Genomic DNA, 17,308 nt, shown 5'->3' with positions numbered 1-17,308 from the left:
TGGCAGGGTGAACCATGGACGCGAACATTTAGCCCGGGATAGCAAGGCCCAAGAGGCACCAGCTCTCCCGTAGCTCTTCTTCCCTGACGCGACTGAAGCCTTGCTGAGGAAGCAGCAGCGAAGTGCTGTTCGCGCAAAGCCAAAGCCTCTGCGAAAGCACAGCATTCGCTGAGAAATGTTCGGCGGGCTGCTGCAGTTTGCATGAGCCCAGTCTCACGGTGGGAGAAACCCGCATACAGCGAAAGCCTCTTTGCCTGGTCATCTCTACTGGGAAAGCACAGCGTTCCTTGGGAAATCAGAGTTGGGTTTGGGGATGCTGCTGCTGCTTGCCTGAGCTAGTCACCGCAGCTCAGTGGAAGATACCCGCATGGAGCGAAATACCCTTTGCCCTAGTATCCCCTCTGCCTGAGAGAGAAGACAAGTGTGGGGAACCCGCAGCACGCAGCCCCCGGAGAAGAGAAGGAGACGTTGGCCTTGGGGTCGGGAAACGCTCGCGCCGCAGGATAGCATGCCGTGGCACCAAGTGCAGGTCGGGGACAAGACAAGTGTCACCCGCTTCCTGTGCGGAGAGAGGGTAGCCTGGATGCTAAGGAGACATGAGGGGACTACTAGGGCAGAGGCGCTTGCTCCACTCTGAGGAAGGAGTCTGGGCAGAAGGCAGGCCTGTCCTGTGCCTCTGGTCCCATGGGGATAGCATCTCCTTGGCCACCTGTCCCAAGGGCAGACTTGGATTGCCACCAGGTTCCATACCCGTAACTCAGAGAACAACCCCATGTAGAAACGGGCAGTCAGATGCCGTCTATCACCAAGATGTGGCAGCGATGTGGGTGGCAGGGGGTGTGCCGGGGAAGGAATGGAGACAGTCCCCCACAGGTCCCCATCCCTGTGCACGGGCCGTCTACAGGGATCTTGTCGCCTCCTCTCTCCTGTGGTGAAGGCACTGGCCTAGTCCCCGAGACTGCCTGAGCACCGGAGCAAAAGGCAAAGCCTTACCTGCCCCAGGAGATGGCCATAGGCATAGAGTGCCATGCTAAGACACACACGCTCCTGCAGGGTTGTGACTGTGTCTGCTGAATTCAGCATAGCAAGGTGAACGCCGGGCGTGAACTTGGAGCCCGGGAAAGCAAGTTCCAAGAGACACCAGCTCTCCCGCGGCTCTTCTTCCCAGCCGCGACAGAGTGAACACCCAAAGCCTTTCTGAGGAAGCAGCAGCGAAGTGCGGTTCGTGCCAAGCTGAATACCTCTGCGAAAGCATAGCAGTCGCTTGGAAATCAGAGTCGGTTCTCTGGGCTGTTTTTGTTGCTTGCCTTACCCTAGTATGCGCAGCACTATGGAATAATCCCGCAAAGAGCCAAAGCCTCTCTGCCCTGGCATCCCCTCAGGGAAAGCACAGTATTCTTAGGGAAATCAGAGTCGGGTCTGAGGGATTCTGTGTTTCCTGAGCTGGTCTCCTCAGCACGGTGTAATAAACCCGCATGGAGCGAAATCCTCTATGCCTGGGATCCCCTCTGCCTGAGAGAGAAGCGCGCTTGAGCCTGTGGAATTAGCCTTAAGGAATGGGACAGGTGTTTCACTTCGGTCCTCAGGAGCAAGTCCGTGGGAGAGCGTGCTGCGCGTTGGGAAGAGCAGGAGCCGTTGGCCTTCTGTTCTGGAAACTGTTGCGAAGCAGGAGAGCCGGCCCTGACAGACACAGCGGCCGGTGGTAATACAAGTGTCACCTGCACCAAGTGAAGATAGACGGAAGCCTGGCTGCTAAGGAGACAGGCGGGGATGAGTATGGCAGGGCGCGTGCTCCACTCTTAGGAAGGAGTCAGGGTAGCAAGCATGCCTGTCCTGAGCCTGTGGGAAAAGGAGACAGCAGCTCTTTGGCCACCTGTCCCTGGGGCAGACATGCTCTAGCAACCAGGGGCCTACGCAGAACTCGCAGAAACAGCTCCCTGAAATAACGGGGAGTCAGATGCCGACTTCCTCCAGGATGTGGAAGCTTGGAGAAGGCACGGGGTTTAAGGGGCAGGAGTGGGGACAGTCCCCCAAAGCTCCCTATTCAGTGCACGGGCCGTGTGCAGGGATCCTGTCACCTCTCCTTTCCTCTGGGGAAAGCACTGGCCTAGTCCGCGAATCCGCCTGAGCGCCAGAGTAAAAGGCCAAGCGATGCCTACACTGGGAGATGGTAGTGTGCCTAGAGTGCCATACTAGCCTACGCACGCTACTGCAGGTTTGTGGCTGCGTCTGCTTAGTTCGGCCTGGCAGGGTGAACCATGGACGCGAACATTTAGCCCGGGATAGCAAGGCCCAAGAGGCACCAGCTCTCCCGTAGCTCTTCTTCCCTGACGCGACTGAAGCCTTGCTGAGGAAGCAGCAGCGAAGTGCTGTTCGCGCAAAGCCAAAGCCTCTGCGAAAGCACAGCATTCGCTGAGAAATGTTCGGCGGGCTGCTGCAGTTTGCATGAGCCCAGTCTCACGGTGGGAGAAACCCGCATACAGCGAAAGCCTCTTTGCCTGGTCATCTCTACTGGGAAAGCACAGCGTTCCTTGGGAAATCAGAGTTGGGTTTGGGGATGCTGCTGCTGCTTGCCTGAGCTAGTCACCGCAGCTCAGTGGAAGATACCCGCATGGAGCGAAATACCCTTTGCCCTAGTATCCCCTCTGCCTGAGAGAGAAGACAAGTGTGGGGAACCCGCAGCACGCAGCCCCCGGAGAAGAGAAGGAGACGTTGGCCTTGGGGTCGGGAAACGCTCGCGCCGCAGGATAGCATGCCGTGGCACCAAGTGCAGGTCGGGGACAAGACAAGTGTCACCCGCTTCCTGTGCGGAGAGAGGGTAGCCTGGATGCTAAGGAGACATGAGGGGACTACTAGGGCAGAGGCGCTTGCTCCACTCTGAGGAAGGAGTCTGGGCAGAAGGCAGGCCTGTCCTGTGCCTCTGGTCCCATGGGGATAGCATCTCCTTGGCCACCTGTCCCAAGGGCAGACTTGGATTGCCACCAGGTTCCATACCCGTAACTCAGAGAACAACCCCATGTAGAAACGGGCAGTCAGATGCCGTCTATCACCAAGATGTGGCAGCGATGTGGGTGGCAGGGGGTGTGCCGGGGAAGGAATGGAGACAGTCCCCCACAGGTCCCCATCCCTGTGCACGGGCCGTCTACAGGGATCTTGTCGCCTCCTCTCTCCTGTGGTGAAGGCACTGGCCTAGTCCCCGAGACTGCCTGAGCACCGGAGCAAAAGGCAAAGCCTTACCTGTCCCAGGAGATGGCCATAGGCATAGAGTGCCATGCTAAGACACACACGCTCCTGCAGGGTTGTGACTGTGTCTGCTGAATTCAGCATAGCAAGGTGAACGCCGGGCGTGAACTTGGAGCCCGGGAAAGCAAGTTCCAAGAGACACCAGCTCTCCCGCGGCTCTTCTTCCCAGCCGCGACAGAGTGAACACCCAAAGCCTTTCTGAGGAAGCAGCAGCGAAGTGCGGTTCGTGCCAAGCTGAATACCTCTGCGAAAGCATAGCAGTCGCTTGGAAATCAGAGTCGGTTCTCTGGGCTGTTTTTGTTGCTTGCCTTACCCTAGTATGCGCAGCACTATGGAATAATCCCGCAAAGAGCCAAAGCCTCTCTGCCCTGGCATCCCCTCAGGGAAAGCACAGTATTCTTAGGGAAATCAGAGTCGGGTCTGAGGGATTCTGTGTTTCCTGAGCTGGTCTCCTCAGCACGGTGTAATAAACCCGCATGGAGCGAAATCCTCTATGCCTGGGATCCCCTCTGCCTGAGAGAGAAGCGCGCTTGAGCCTGTGGAATTAGCCTTAAGGAATGGGACAGGTGTTTCACTTCGGTCCTCAGGAGCAAGTCCGTGGGAGAGCGTGCTGCGCGTTGGGAAGAGCAGGAGCCGTTGGCCTTCTGTTCTGGAAACTGTTGCGAAGCAGGAGAGCCGGCCCTGACAGACACAGCGGCCGGTGGTAATACAAGTGTCACCTGCACCAAGTGAAGATAGACGGAAGCCTGGCTGCTAAGGAGACAGGCGGGGATGAGTATGGCAGGGCGCGTGCTCCACTCTTAGGAAGGAGTCAGGGTAGCAAGCATGCCTGTCCTGAGCCTGTGGGAAAAGGAGACAGCAGCTCTTTGGCCACCTGTCCCTGGGGCAGACATGCTCTAGCAACCAGGGGCCTACGCAGAACTCGCAGAAACAGCTCCCTGAAATAACGGGAGTCAAATGCCGACTTCCTCCAGGATGTGGAAGCTTGGAGAAGGCACGGGGTTTAAGGGGCAGAAGTGGGGACAGTCCCCCAAAGCTCCCTATTCAGTGCACGTGCCGTGTGCAGGGATCCTGTCACCTCTCCTTTCCTCTGGGGAAAGCACTGGCCTAGTCCGCGAGTCCGCCTGAGCGCCAGAGTAAAAGGCCAAGCGATGCCTACACTGGGAGTTGGTAGTGTGCCTAGAGTGCCATACTAGGCGACGCACGCTACTGCAGGGTTGTGGCTGCGTCTGCTTAGTTCGGCCTGGCAGGGTGAACCATGGACGCGAACATGGAGCACGGGAAAGCAAGGCCCAAGAGGCACCAGCTCTCCCGCAGCTCCTCTACCCTGATGCGACTGAAGCCTTGCTGAGGAAGCAGCAGCGAAGTGCTGTTCGCGCCAAGCCAAAGTCTCTGCGAAAGCACAGCATTCGCTGAGAAATGTTCCGCAAGCTGCTGCAGTTTGCATGAGCCCAGTCTCACGGTGGGAGAACCCCGCATACAGCGAAAGCTTCTTTGCCTGGTCATCTCTCCTGGGAAAGCACAGCGTTCCATGGGAAATCAGAGTTGGGTTTGGGGATGCTGCTGCTGCTTGCCTGAGCTAGTCACCGCAGCTCAGTGGAAGATACCCGCATGGAGCGAAATACCCTTTGCCCTAGTATCCCCTCTGCCTGAGAGAGAAGGCAAGTGTGGGGAACCCGCAGCACGCCGCCCCCGGAGAAGAGAAGGAGACGTTGGCCTTGGGGTCGGGAAACGATCGCTCCGCAGGATAGCCTGCCGTGGCACCAAGAGCAGGCCGGGGGCAAGACAAGTGTCACCCGCTTCCTGTGCGGAGAGAGGGTAGCCTTGCTGCTAAGGAGACATGAGGGGACTACTAGGGCAGAGGCGCTTGCTCCACTCTGAGGAAGGAGTCTGGGCAGAAGGCAGGCCTGTCCTGTGCCTCTGGTCCCATGGGGATAGCATCTCCTTGGCCACCTGTCCCAAGGGCAGACTTGGCTTGCCACCAGGTGCCATATCCGTAACTCGGAGAACAACCCCATGGAGAAACGGGCAGTCAGATGCCGTCTATCACCAAGATTTGGCAGCGATGTGGGTGGCAGGGGGTGTGCCGGGGAAGGAATGGAGACAGTCCCCCACAGGTCCCCATGCCTGTGCACAGGCCGTCTACAGGGATCTTGTCGCCTCGTCTCTCCTGTGGTAAAGGCACTGGCCTAGACCCCGAGACTGCCTGAGCACCGGAGCAAAAGGCAAAGCCTTACCTCCCCAGGAGATGGCAAGAGGGACAGAGTGCCATGCTAAGACACACACGCTCCTGCAGGGTTGTGACTGTGTCTGCTGAATTCGGCATAGCAAGGTGAACGCCGGGCGTGAACTTGGAGCCCGGGAAAGCAAGTCCCAAGAGACACCAGCTCTCCCGCGGCTCTTTTTCCCAGCCGCGACAGAGTGAACACCCAAAGCCTTTCTGAGGAAGGAGCAGCGAAGTGCGGTTCGTGCCAAGCTGAATACCTCTGCGAAAGCATAGCAGTCGCTTGGAAATCAGAGTTGGTTCTCTGGGCTGTTTTTGTTGCTTGCCTTACCCTAGTATGCGCAGCACTATGGGAGAATTCCCATAGAGCAAAAGCCTCTTTGCCCTGGCATCCCCTCTGGGAAAGCACAGCATTCTTTGGGAAATCAGAGTCGGGTCTGAGGGATTCTCTGTTTCCTGACCTGGTCTCATCAGCACGGTGTAATAAACCCGCATGGAGCGAAATCCTCAATGCCTGGGCATCCCCTCTGCCTGAGAGAGAAGCGCGCTTGCGCCTGTGGAATTAGCCTTAAGGAATGGGACAGATGTTTCACTGTGGTACCCAGGAGCATGTCCGTGGAAGGGGCAGCACGCTGCCCGTTGGGAAGAGCAGGAGCCGTTGGCCTTCTGGTCTGGAAACTGTTGCGAAACAGGAGAGCAGGCCCTGACAGGCACAGCGGCCGGTGGTAATACAAGTGTCACCTGCACCAAGTGAAGATAGACGGAAGCCTGGCTGCTAAGGAGACAGGCGGGGATGAGTATGGCAGGGCGCGTGCTCCACTCTTAGGAAGGAGTCAGGGTAGCAAGCATGCCTGTCCTGAGCCTGTGGGAAAAGGAGACAGCAGCTCTTTGGCCACCTGTCCCTGGGGCAGACATGCTCTAGCAACCAGGGGCCTACGCAGAACTCGCAGAAACAGCTCCCTGAAATAACGGGAGTCAGATGCCGACTTCCTCCAGGATGTGGAAGCTTGGAGAAGGCACGGGGTTTAAGGGGCAGGAGTGGGGACAGTCCCCCAAAGCTCCCTATTCAGTGCACGGGCCGTGTGCAGGGATCCTGTCACCTCTCCTTTCCTCTGGGGAAGTCACTGGCCTAGTCCGCGAGTCCGCCTGAGCGCCAGAGTAAAAGGCCAAGCGATGCCTACACTGGGAGATGGTAGTGTGCCTAGAGTGCCATACTAGCCTACGCACGCTACTGCAGGTTTGTGGCTGCGTCTGCTTAGTTCGGCCTGGCAGGGTGAACCATGGACGCGAACATGGAGCCCGGGATAGCAAGGCCCAAGAGGCACCAGCTCTCCCGTAGCTCTTCTTCCCTGACGCGACTGAAGCCTTGCTGAGGAAGCAGCAGCGAAGTGCTGTTCGCGCAAAGCCAAAGCCTCTGCGAAAGCACAGCATTCGCTGAGAAATGTTCCGCAAGCTGCTGCAGTTTGCATGAGCCCAGTCTCACGGTGGGAGAACCCCGCATACAGCGAAAGCCTCTTTGCCTGGTCATCTCTCCTGGGAAAGCACAGCGTTCCATGGGAAATCAGAGTTGGGTTTGGGGATGCTGCTGCTGCTTGCCTGAGCTAGTCACCGCAGCTCAGTGGAAGATACCCGCATGGAGCGAAATACCCTTTGCCCTAGTATCCCCTCTGCCTGAGAGAGAAGCCAAGTGTGGGGAACCCGCAGCACGCCGCCCCCGGAGAAGAGAAGGAGACGTTGGCCTTGGGGTCGGGAAACGCTCGCGCCGCAGGATAGCCTGCCGTGGCACCAAGTGCAGGTCGGGGACAAGACAAGTGTCACCCGCTTCCTGTGCGGAGAGAGGGTAGCCTGGATGCTAAGGAGACATGAGGGGACTACTAGGGCAGAGGCGCTTGCTCCACTCTGAGGAAGGAGTCTGGGCAGAAGGCAGGCCTGTCCTGTGCCTCTGGTCCCATGGGGATAGCATCTCCTTGGCCACCTGTCCCAAGGGCAGACTTGGATTGCCACCAGGTTCCATACCCGTAACTCAGAGAACAACCCCATGTAGAAACGGGCAGTCAGATGCCGTCTATCACCAAGATGTGGCAGCGATGTGGGTGGCAGGGGGTGTGCCGGGGAAGGAATGGAGACAGTCCCCCACAGGTCCCCATCCCTGTGCACGGGCCGTCTACAGGGATCTTGTCGCCTCCTCTCTCCTGTGGTGAAGGCACTGGCCTAGTCCCCGAGACTGCCTGAGCACCGGAGCAAAAGGCAAAGCCTTACCTACCCCAGGAGATGGCCATAGGCATAGAGTGCCATGCTAAGACACACACGCTCCTGCAGGGTTGTGACTGTGTCTGCTGAATTCGGCATAGCAAGGTGAACGCCGGGCGTGAACTTGGAGCCCGGGAAAGCAAGTCCCAAGAGACACCAGCTCTCCCGCGGCTCTTCTTCCCAGCCGCGACAGAGTGAACACCCAAATCCTTTCTGAGGAAGCAGCAGCGAAGTGCGGTTCGTGCCAAGCTGAATACCTCTGCGAAAGCATAGCATTCGCTTGGAAATCAGAGTCGGTTCTCTGGGCTGTTTTTGTTGCTTGCCTTACCCTAGTATGCGCAGCACTATGGAATAATCCCGCAAAGAGCGAAAGCCTCTCTGCCCTGGAATCCCCTCAGGGAAAGCACAGTATTCTTAGGGAAATCAGAGTCGGGTCTGAGGGATTCTCTGTTTCCTGAGCTGGTCTCCTCAGCACGGTGTAATAAACCCGCATGGAGCGACATCCTCTATGCCTGGGATCCCCTCTGCCTGAGAGAGAAGCGCGCTTGCGCCTGTGGCATTAGCCTTAAGGAATGGGACAGGTGTTTCACTTCGGTCCTCAGGAGCAAGTCCGTGGGAGAGCGTGCTGCGCGTTGGGAAGAGCAGGAGCCGTTGGCCTTCTGGTCTGGAAACTGTTGCGAAGCAGGAGAGCCGGCCCTGACAGACACAGCGGCCGGTGGTAATACAAGTGTCACCTGCACCAAGTGAAGATAGACGGAAGCCTGGCTGCTAAGGAGACAGGCGGGGATGAGTATGGCAGGGCGCGTGCTCCACTCTTAGGAAGGAGTCAGGGTAGCAAGCATGCCTATCCTGAGCCTGTGGGAAAAGGAGACAGCAGCTCTTTGGCCACCTGTCCCTGGGGCAGACATGCTCTAGCAACCAGGGGCCTACGCAGAACTCGCAGAAACAGCTCCCTGAAATAACGGGGAGTCAGATGCCGACTTCCTCCAGGATGTGGAAGCTTGGAGAAGGCACGCGGTTTAAGGGGCAGGAGTGGGGACAGTCCCCCAATGCTCCCTATTCAGTGCACGGGCCGTGTGCAGGGATCCTGTCACCTCTCCTTTCCTCTGGGGAAAGCACTGGCCTAGTCTGCGAGTCCGCCTGAGCGCCAGAGTAAAAGGCCAAGCGATGCCTACACTGGGAGATGGTAGTGTGCCTAGAGTGCCATACTAGCCTACGCACGCTACTGCAGGGTTGTGGCTGCGTCTGCTTAGTTCGGCCTGGCAGGGTGAACCATGGACGCGAACATGGAGCACGGGAAAGCAAGGCCCAAGAGGCACCAGCTCTCCCGCAGCTCTTCTACCCTGATGCGACTGAAGCCTTGCTGAGGAAGCAGCAGCGAAGTGCTGTTCGCGCCAAGCCAAAGCCTCTGCGATAGCACAGCATTCGCTGAGAAATGTTCCGCAAGCTGCTGCAGTTTGCATGAGCCCAGTCTCACGGTGGGAGAACCCCGCATACAGCGAAAGCCTCTTTGCCTGGTCATCTCTCCTGGGAAAGCACAGCGTTCCATGGGAAATCAGAGTTGGGTTTGGGGATGCTGCTGCTGCTTGCCTGAGCTAGTCACCGCAGCTCAGTGGAAGATACCCGCATGGAGCGAAATACCCTTTGCCCTAGTATCCCCTCTGCCTGAGAGAGAAGCCAAGTGTGGGGAACCCGCAGCACGCCGCCCCCGGAGAAGAGAAGGAGACGTTGGCCTTGGGGTCGGGAAACGCTCGCGCCGCAGGATAGCCTGCCGTGGCACCAAGTGCAGGTCGGGGACAAGACAAGTGTCACCCGCTTCCTGTGCGGAGAGAGGGTAGCCTGGATGCTAAGGAGACATGAGGGGACTACTAGGGCAGAGGCGCTTGCTCCACTCTGAGGAAGGAGTCTGGGCAGAAGGCAGGCCTGTCCTGTGCCTCTGGTCCCATGGGGATAGCATCTCCTTGGCCACCTGTCCCAAGGGCAGACTTGGATTGCCACCAGGTTCCATACCCGTAACTCAGAGAACAACCCCATGTAGAAACGGGCAGTCAGATGCCGTCTATCACCAAGATGTGGCAGCGATGTGGGTGGCAGGGGGTGTGCCGGGGAAGGAATGGAGACAGTCCCCCACAGGTCCCCATCCCTGTGCACGGGCCGTCTACAGGGATCTTGTCGCCTCCTCTCTCCTGTGGTGAAGGCACTGGCCTAGTCCCCGAGACTGCCTGAGCACCGGAGCAAAAGGCAAAGCCTTACCTACCCCAGGAGATGGCCATAGGCATAGAGTGCCATGCTAAGACACACACGCTCCTGCAGGGTTGTGACTGTGTCTGCTGAATTCGGCATAGCAAGGTGAACGCCGGGCGTGAACTTGGAGCCCGGGAAAGCAAGTCCCAAGAGACACCAGCTCTCCCGCGGCTCTTCTTCCCAGCCGCGACAGAGTGAACACCCAAAGCCTTTCTGAGGAAGCAGCAGCGAAGTGCGGTTCGTGCCAAGCTGAATACCTCTGCGAAAGCATAGCATTCGCTTGGAAATCAGAGTCGGTTCTCTGGGCTGTTTTTGTTGCTTGCCTTACCCTAGTATGCGCAGCACTATGGAATAATCCCGCAAAGAGCGAAAGCCTCTCTGCCCTGGAATCCCCTCAGGGAAAGCACAGTATTCTTAGGGAAATCAGAGTCGGGTCTGAGGGATTCTCTGTTTCCTGAGCTGGTCTCCTCAGCACGGTGTAATAAACCCGCATGGAGCGACATCCTCTATGCCTGGGATCCCCTCTGCCTGAGAGAGAAGCGCGCTTGCGCCTGTGGCATTAGCCTTAAGGAATGGGACAGGTGTTTCACTTCGGTCCTCAGGAGCAAGTCCGTGGGAGAGCGTGCTGCGCGTTGGGAAGAGCAGGAGCCGTTGGCCTTCTGGTCTGGAAACTGTTGCGAAGCAGGAGAGCCGGCCCTGACAGACACAGCGGCCGGTGGTAATACAAGTGTCACCTGCACCAAGTGAAGATAGACGGAAGCCTGGCTGCTAAGGAGACAGGCGGGGATGAGTATGGCAGGGCGCGTGCTCCACTCTTAGGAAGGAGTCAGGGTAGCAAGCATGCCTGTCCTGAGCCTGTGGGAAAAGGAGACAGCAGCTCTTTGGCCACCTGTCCCTGGGGCAGACATGCTCTAGCAACCAGGGGCCTACGCAGAACTCGCAGAAACAGCTCTCTGAAATAACGGGAGTCAAATGCCGACTTCCTCCAGGATGTGGAAGCTTGGAGAAGGCACGGGGTTTAAGGGGCAGTAGTGGGGACAGTCCCCCAAAGCTCCCTATTCAGTGCACGGGCCGTGTGCAGGGATCCTGTCACCTCTCCTTTCCTCTGGGGAAAGCACTGGCCTGGTCCGCGAGTCCGCCTGAGCGCCAGAGTAAAAGGCCAAGCGATGCCTACACTGGGAGTTGGTAGTGTGCCTAGAGTGCCATACTAGGCGACGCACGCTACTGCAGGGTTGTGGCTGCGTCTGCTTAGTTCGGCCTGGCAGGGTGAACCATGGACGCGAACATGGAGCACGGGAAAGCAAGGCCCAAGAGGCACCAGCTCTCCCGCGGCTCTTTTTCCCAGCCGCGACAGAGTGAACACCCAAATCCTTCCTGAGGAAGGAGCAGCGAAGTGCGGTTCGTGCCAAGCTGAATACCTCTGCGAAAGCATAGCAGTCGCTTGGAAATCAGAGTTGGTTCTCTGGGCTGTTTTTGTTGCTTGCCTTACCCTAGTATGCGCAGCACTATGGGAGAATTCCCATAGAGCAAAAGCCTCTTTGCCCTGGCATCCCCTCTGGGAAAGCACAGCATTCTTTGGGAAATCAGAGTCGGGTCTGAGCGATTCTCTGTTTCCTGACCTGGTCTCCTCAGCACGGTGTAATAAACCCGCATGGAGCGAAATCCTCAATGCCTGGGCATCCCCTCTGCCTGAGAGAGAAGCGCGCTTGCGCCTGTGGAATTAGCCTTAAGGAATGGGACAGATGTTTCACTGTGGTACCCAGGAGCATGTCCGTGGAAGGGGCAGCACGCTGCCCGTTGGGAAGAGCAGGAGCCGTTGGCCTTCTGGTCTGGAAACTGTTGCGAAACAGGAGAGCAGGCCCTGACAGGCACAGCGGCCGGTGGTAATACAAGTGTCACCTGCACCAAGTGAAGATAGACGGAAGCCTGGCTGCTAAGGAGACAGGCGGGTATGAGTATGGCAGGGCGCGTGCTCCACTCTTAGGAAGGAGTCAGGGTAGCAAGCATGCCTGTCCTGAGCCTGTGGGAAAAGGAGACAGCAGCTCTTTGGCCACCTGTCCCTGGGGCAGACATGCTCTAGCAACCAGGGGCCTACGCAGAACTCGCAGAAACAGCTCCCTGAAATAACGGGGAGTCAGATGCCGACTTCCTCCAGGATGTGGAAGCTTGGAGAAGGCACGGGGTTTAAGGGGCAGGAGTGGGGACAGTCCCCCAAAGCTCCATATTCAGTGCACGGGCCGTGTGCAGGGATCCTGTCACCTCTCCTTTCCTCTGGGGAAGTCAGAGTCCGCGAGTCCGCCTGAGCGCCAGAGTAAAAGGCCAAGCGATGCCTACACTGGGAGATGGTAGTGTGCCTAGAGTGCCATACTAGCCTACGCACGCTACTGCAGGTTTGTGGCTGCGTCTGCTTAGTTCGGCCTGGCAGGGTGAACCATGGACGCGAACATGGAGCCCGGGATAGCAAGGCCCAAGAGGCACCAGCTCTCCCGTAGCTCTTCTTCCCTGACGCGACTGAAGCCTTGCTGAGGAAGCAGCAGCGAAGTGCTGTTCGCGCAAAGCCAAAGCCTCTGCGAAAGTACAGCATTCGCTGAGAAATGTTCCGCAAGCTGCTGCAGTTTACATGAGCCCAGTCTCACGGTGGGAGAACCCCGCATACAGCGAAAGCCTCTTTGCCTGGTCATCTCTCCTGGGAAAGCACAGCGTTCCATGGGAAATCAGAGTTGGGTTTGGGGATGCTGCTGCTGCTTGCCTGAGCTAGTCACCGCAGCTCAGTGGAAGATACCCGCATGGAGCGAAATACCCTTTGCCCTAGTATCCCCTCTGCCTGAGAGAGAAGCCAAGTGTGGGGAACCCGCAGCACGCCGCCCCCGGAGAAGAGAAGGAGACGTTGGCCTTGGGGTCGGGAAACGCTCGCGCCGCAGGATAGCCTGCCGTGGCACCAAGTGCAGGTAGGGGACAAGACAAGTGTCACCCGCTTCCTGTGCGGAGAGAGGGTAGCCTGGATGCTAAGGAGACATGAGGGGACTACTAGGGCAGAGGCGCTTGCTCCACTCTGAGGAAGGAGTCTGGGCAGAAGGCAGGCCTGTCCTGTGCCTCTGGTCCCATGGGGATAGCATCTCCTTGGCCACCTGTCCCAAGGGCAGACTTGGATTGCCACCAGGTTCCATACCCGTAACTCAGAGAACAACCCCATGTAGAAACGGGCAGTCAGATGCCGTCTATCACCAAGATGTGGCAGCGATGTGGGTGGCAGGGGGTGTGCCGGGGAAGGAATGGAGACAGTCCCCCACAGGTCCCCATCCCTGTGCACGGGCCGTCTACAGGGATCTTGTCGCCTCCTCTCTCCTGTGGTGAAGGCACTGGCCTAGTCCCCGAGACTGCCTGAGCACCGGAGCAAAAGGCAAAGCCTTACCTACCCCAGGAGATGGCCATAGGCATAGAGTGCCATGCTAAGACACACACGCTCCTGCAGGGTTGTGACTGTGTCTGCTGAATTCAGCATAGCAAGGTGAACGCCGGGCGTGAACTTGGAGCCCGGGAAAGCAAGTCCCAAGAGACACCAGCTCTCCCGCGGCTCTTCTTCCCAGCCGCGACAGAGTGAACACCCAAAGCCTTTCTGAGGAAGCAGCAGCGAAGTGCGGTTCGTGCCAAGCTGAATACCTCTGCGAAAGCATAGCATTCGCTTGGAAATCAGAGTCGGTTCTCTGGGCTGTTTTTGTTGCTTGCCTTACCCTAGTATGCGCAGCACTATGGAATAATCCCGCAAAGAGCGAAAGCCTCTCTGCCCTGGCATCCCCTCAGGGAAAGCACAGTATTCTTAGGGAAATCAGAGTCGGGTCTGAGGGATTCTCTGTTTCCTGAGCTGGTCTCCTCAGCACGGTGTAATAAACCCGCATGGAGCGACATCCTCTATGCCTGGGATCCCCTCTGCCTAGGAGAGAAGCGTGCTTGCGCCTGTGGCATTAGCCTTAAGGAATGGGACAGGTGTTTCACTTCGGTCCTCAGGAGCAAGTCCGTGGGAGAGCGTGCTGCGCGTTGGGAAGAGCAGGAGCCGTTGGCCTTCTGCTCTGGAAACTGTTGCGAAGCAGGAGAGCCGGCCCTGACAGACACAGCGGCCGGTGGTAATACAAGTGTCACCTGCACCAAGTGAAGATAGACGGAAGCCTGGCTGCTAAGGAGACAGGCGGGGATGAGTATGGCAGGGCGCGTGCTCCACTCTTAGGAAGGAGTCAGGGTAGCAAGCATGCCTGTCCTGAGCCTGTGGGAAAAGGAGACAGCAGCTCTTTGGCCACCTGTCCCTGGGGCAGACATGCTCTAGCAACCAGGGGCCTACGCAGAACTCGCAGAAACAGCTCCCTGAAATAACGGGAGTCAAATGCCGACTTCCTCCAGGATGTGGAAGCTTGGAGAAGGCACGGGGTTTAAGGGGCAGAAGTGGGGACAGTCCCCCAAAGCTCCCTATTCAGTGCACGGGCCGTGTGCAGGGATCCTGTCACCTCTCCTTTCCTCTGGGGAAAGCACTGGCCTGGTCCGCGAGTCCGCCTGAGCGCCAGAGTAAAAGGCCAAGCGATGCCTACACTGGGAGTTGGTAGTGTGCCTAGAGTGCCATACTAGGCGACGCACGCTACTGCAGGGTTGTGGCTGCGTCTGCTTAGTTCGGCCTGGCAGGGTGAACCATGGACGGGAACATGGAGCACGGGAAAGCAAGGCCCAAGAGGCACCAGCTCTCCCGCAGCTCCTCTACCCTGATGCGACTGAAGCCTTGCTGAGGAAGCAGCAGCGAAGTGCTGTTCGCGCCAAGCCAAAGTCTCTGCGAAAGCACAGCATTCGCTGAGAAATGTTCCGCAAGCTGCTGCAGTTTGCATGAGCCCAGTCTCACGGTGGGAGAACCCCGCATACAGCGAAAGCCTCTTTGCCTGGTCATCTCTCCTGGGAAAGCACAGCGTTCCATGGGAAATCAGAGTTGGATTTGGGGATGCTGCTGCTGCTTGCCTGAGCTAGTCACCGCAGCTCAGTGGAAGATACCCGCATGGAGCGAAATACCCTTTGCCCTAGTATCCCCTCTGCCTGAGAGAGAAGGCAAGTGTGGGGAACCCGCAGCATGCCGCCCCCGGAGAAGAGAAGGAGACGTTGGCCTTGGGGTCGGGAAACGATCGCTCCGCAGCATAGCCTGCCGTGGCACCAAGAGCAGGCCGGGGGCAAGACAAGTGTCACCCGCTTCCTGTGCGGAGAGAGGGTAGCCTGGCTGCGAAGGAGACATGAGGGGACTACTAGGGCAGAGGCGCTTGCTCCACTCTGAGGAAGGAGTCTGGGCAGAAGGCAGGCCTGTCCTGTGACTCTGGTCCCATGGGGATAGCATCTCCTTGGCCACCTGTCCCAAGGGCAGACTTGGCTTGCCACCAGGTGCCATACCCGTAACTCGGAGAACAACCCCATGGACAAACGGGCAGTCAGATGCCGTCTATCACCAAGATTTGGCAGCGATGTGGGTGGCAGGGGGTGTGCCGGGGAAGAAATGGAGACAGTCCCCCACAGGTCCCCATCCCAGTGCACGGGCCGTCTACAGGGATCTTGTCGCCTCGTCTCTCCTGTGGTAAAGGCACTGGCCTAGACCCCGAGACTGCCTGAGCACCGGAGCAAAAGGCAAAGCCTTACCTACCCCAGGAGATGGCCATAGGCATAGAGTGCCATGCTAAGACACACACGCTCCTGCAAGGTTGTGACTGTGTCTGCTGAATTCAGCATAGCAAGGTGAACGCCGGGCGTGAACTTGGAGCCCGGGAAAGCAAGTCCCAAGAGACACCAGCTCTCCCGCGGCTCTTCTTCCCAGCCGCGACAGAGTGAACACCCAAAGCCTTTCTGAGGAAGCAGCAGCGAAGTGCGGTTCGTGCCAAGCTGAATACCTCTGCGAAAGCATAGCAGTCGCTTGGGAATCAGAGTCGGTTCTCTGGGCTGTTTTTGTTGCTTGCCTTACCCTAGTATGCGCAGCACTATGGAATAATCCCGCAAAGAGCGAAAGCCTCTCTACCCTGGCATCCCCTCAGGGAAAGCACAGTATTCTTAGGGAAATCAGAGTCGGGTCTGAGGGATTCTCTGTTTCCTGAGCTGGTCTCCTCAGCACGGTGTAATAAACCCGCATGGAGCGAAATCCTCTATGCCTGGGATCCCCTCTGCCTGAGAGAGAAGCGCGCTTGCGCCTGTGGAATTAGCCTTAAGGAATGGGACAGGTGTTTCACTTCGGTCCTCAGGAGCAAGTCCGTGGGAGAGCGTGCTGCGCGTTGGGAAGAGCAGGAGCCGTTGGCCTTCTGGTCTGGAAACTGTTGCGAAGCAGGAGAGCCGGCCCTGACAGACACAGCGGCCGGTGGTAATACAAGTGTCACCTGCACCAAGTGAAGATAGACGGAAGCCTGGCTGCTAAGGAGACAGGCGGGGATGAGTATGGCAGGGCGCGTGCTCCACTCTTAGGAAGGAGTCAGGGTAGCAAGCATGCCTGTCCTGAGCCTGTGGGAAAAGGAGACAGCAGCTCTTTGGCCACCTGTCCCTGGGGCAGACATGCTCTAGCAACCAGGGGCCTACGCAGAACTCGCAGAAACAGCTCCCTGAAATAACGGGAGTCAAATGCCGACTTCCTCCAGGATGTGGAAGCTTGGAGAAGGCACGGGGTTTAAGGGGCAGAAGTGGGGACAGTCCCCCAAAGCTCCCTATTCAGTGCACGGGCCGTGTGCAGGGATCCTGTCACCTCTCCTTTCCTCTGGGGAAAGCACTGGCCTGGTCCGCGAGTCCGCCTGAGCGCCAGAGTAAAAGGCCAAGCGATGCCTACACTGGGAGTTGGTAGTGTGCCTAGAGTGCCATACTAGGCGACGCACGCTACTGCAGGGTTGTGGCTGCGTCTGCTTAGTTCGGCCTGGCAGGGTGAACCATGGACGCGAACATGGAGCACGGGAAAGCAAGGCCCAAGAGGCACCAGCTCTCCCGCAGCTCCTCTACCCTGATGCGACTGAAGCCTTGCTGAGGAAGCAGCAGCGAAGTGCTGTTCGCGCCAAGCCAAAGTCTCTGCGAAAGCACAGCATTCGCTGAGAAATGTTCCGCAAGCTGCTGCAGTTTGCATGAGCCCAGTCTCACGGTGGGAGAACCCCGCATACAGCGAAAGCTTCTTTGCCTGGTCATCTCTCCTGGGAAAGCACAGCGTTCCATGGGAAATCAGAGTTGGGTTTGGGGATGCTGCTGCTGCTTGCCTGAGCTAGTCACCGCAGCTCAGTGGAAGATACCCGCATGGAGCGAAATACCCTTTGCCCTAGTATCCCCTCTGCCTGAGAGAGAAGGCAAGTGTGGGGAACCCGCAGCACG

Source organism: Mustela lutreola, chromosome 13, assembly GCF_030435805.1.
Source record: "Mustela lutreola isolate mMusLut2 chromosome 13, mMusLut2.pri, whole genome shotgun sequence".
Lineage (NCBI taxonomy): Eukaryota > Metazoa > Chordata > Mammalia > Carnivora > Mustelidae > Mustela > Mustela lutreola.
The sequence above is the reverse complement of the archived record's forward strand: the minus strand, read 5'-3'. Positions refer to the sequence as shown.